The sequence below is a fragment of the Octopus bimaculoides genome, chromosome 4 (genome assembly GCF_001194135.2).
Source record: "Octopus bimaculoides isolate UCB-OBI-ISO-001 chromosome 4, ASM119413v2, whole genome shotgun sequence".
Lineage (NCBI taxonomy): Eukaryota > Metazoa > Mollusca > Cephalopoda > Octopoda > Octopodidae > Octopus > Octopus bimaculoides.
In genome coordinates this window covers 3,669,579-3,672,368 of record NC_068984.1, presented here as the reverse complement: position 1 = coordinate 3,672,368, position 2,790 = coordinate 3,669,579, and the positions used below count along the sequence as shown (strand labels likewise).

The 2,790-nt window shown below is 34.3% G+C and overlaps 1 protein-coding gene across 11 annotated transcripts in view; it reads left to right on the top strand.

Annotated features, from left to right (window-relative positions):
- LOC106881718 (forkhead box protein P2) overlaps nt 1-2,790 on the top strand; it is a 534,685-nt gene that overhangs the window by 395,322 nt on the left and 136,573 nt on the right. Inside the window, exon 1 of one of the 11 annotated variants that reach the window (XM_014932196.2) lies at nt 1,350-1,736. The exons of the other annotated variants lie outside the window; for them this stretch is intronic. The gene's annotated coding sequence lies outside the window, so the exon portion shown is untranslated. Of the gene's footprint in view, nt 1-1,349; nt 1,737-2,790 lie in introns of those variants that run through there. 11 annotated transcript variants of the gene reach the window in all.

Sequence of the window (2,790 nt, the reverse complement as noted above, 5' to 3'; positions counted from 1 at the left end):
TATATATATATATATATATATACATATATATATATATATATAAATATGTATTTATATTTGTGTGTGTGTGTGTGTGTGTGTATAAATATATATATGCATATGTATTTGTATGCGTGTATATGCATTGTGTATATATATGTGTACATGTATCTGTGTGTATATATGTGTACATGCATTTGTGTATATATATATATATATGTAGTGTATGTATATATGAATATGTAGGTATATATAAATATATACGTGTATGTATATATATATATATATATATATATATATATATATATATATAATATGTATTATAAATCTGTGTGTATATGTTTGTGCATATATATATGTGGTTATGTATGAACACACACACACACACATATATATATGTGTGTGTGTGAATGTATAAGAGCAACTGTTTTCTTTATTTTCCTTTCTGTTGCATGTTGTAGTAATTACTGCTAAAACCATTTCTAGTTATTTGTCTATGAAGGTCTAGTCACATTAGTACTGTTGTTGTTGTTGTTGTTGTCCAGTCTACTGTTAGATTCCTCCTACAACATCAGGGTCCCTTGTCTCCTTGGTGATAGGACAGATATGAAAACAGTTCTGCTTGGTGTCAACACAATCTATTTATGATGTTGGCTAGTGTAAATACTGACTCATCTCACTCTGCACTCTCTCTTCTCTTTATTCCACCCCTCCTCATTCTTACTTCTCTCTCTCTCTCTCTCTTTTTCTTCCCTTACCACTCCTTTGTCTATACATCTCTTCCTTTCTGTCAATATCTCTCTCCCTCTCTTTATAAACACAGGCACACATACATATACTCACATGCACATAGTGAAACAAATGAAAGGCTACTTGTGTATGTATATGTGTGTGTATATATATATATATACACACAAACACGCGCGCATGTATTTATATACACACACCTACATACATGGACACACACACACACACACACACACACACACACACATACATGCAGGCACATATTTTCTTTCTGTTATGAAAGTAACACATTCTGTAAATAAAAGCCAAAAACTCCACCTGATATTCTCTTATCCTCTCTCTCCTGCTTTTCTTACTTCTTTTCTTCTCTCAAGGGAAGGGGTGTTTCTTTTTGTTTGTGTTATTCCTCCCCCTACTTCCATTCCAAAACTTCTCTCTCTCCTCTGTCTATCTTTCTTGAAGCCCTCTCTCTCTCTCTGCCCCCTACCCACCTATATCCAACCTATATCCCTAGGCTCCCTTCCACCTCTTCTTCTCTCACTATTTACCCCCACAACTTCCCCTTAGATACTGTTTACTCTTCTTTGGTCTCTGGCTCTGGCCACTCGCCTGACTGACTGAAAATACACTGCAGCCATTCCTCTCTCTCTTTCTCTCTCTCTCACTCTCTCTCTCTCCAAGATGGTTTTTCATTTCTTCTGTCCATCTGTCTGTTTGACTGTCAGTTTCTCTGTCTGCCTGCCTGCCTGATTCTCTGTCTGGCTGTCAGCCAGTCAGTCTGTACCTATGTCTCAATCCAGTTGTCTGTTTGTCTGTCTGCCTGTCTGGCTAGCAAACTAGCTGGCAGGCTGTCTGGCTGGCTGGCTGGCTTTCATGGCCAGTCAGCTGGATGAAGGTTATGGATGGACAGAAAGTTACATGGACGATAACAGATGACTGAGTAGCCATTATCAAACATTTTCTAAGTCTCCTTTCTTCTACAGAATTATGGTACCACCAGTTTTAGACAGGTAGTGTACTTTTACTTTCAACAAACTTTCCTTTTTCTCTACAGCCTCCAACTCCTACCACCAATCTTATACCATGGGAAAGATTTGTGGTGGTGTAGGGGCTGGGGTTGGGGGGAGCATTGGTCACTCAAGTCTTTGGGAATCTTCTCTTTTTTGTTTCATGTATTTTGTTCTGTTGTTTATATATCTTTTTTTTTTATGAACAGGAATATTTTCATACTTTGTAAATTCTCTTCAGCGTGTAATCTTTTCGGATTTTTTTTTTAAACAAATATAGATTTTATGCATATTGATATACCTGAACATGCATTCCCATAGTTACAACTACACATCGATGTGTATATATATATATATATGTATATTTAAAATGATTTTTGTTATATCTGTTTCGTTATATACACCCACCAAACAATACTATTTGTGTGTAATATATGATGGAATACTGTGAATTTCAAACATACTTAAAAATTATTTCTTCTGCAGAAACCAGGACCTAATTGCCTGTTAATTCATAGTGATATTTCAATTAAATTTTCATTAAACACTAAAGGAAAGTTTAATTTTTTTTAATATACGTTCTCATTCTCACTTTTACTGCTTCACTTCCAGATACACAAATTTATTATTTTATAAACCCATCTTTTATTTACTTTTCTGACGAACTCTGGTTTGTTTTCACTTTATAAAGAAAAATAGGCAATAATTTTAACTGTGTGTGTGTATAAATATAATGTGTGTGTATCGATACTAATGTGTATGTATGTTTGTGTATGTATATAAATATGTGTTTGTGTGTCACGATACTAATGTGTATGTATGTATGTATGTTTGTTTGTGTGTGTGTATATAATACACATACATGTATGCATGTACACATGCACATATGTCACCACGAGTGCATGATGTGCAGACTAGTGTTTTTTTAAAAATTCTTAAATGGTTTATAAGTTTATATCTCATGTCACATGTTAACTTTTCTATTTAATTGCTATCCTGTTTTTGCTATCCTGTTTGCTCATTGAAAGTAGGGTGTAATTTTGTTTCGTGTGTGTAT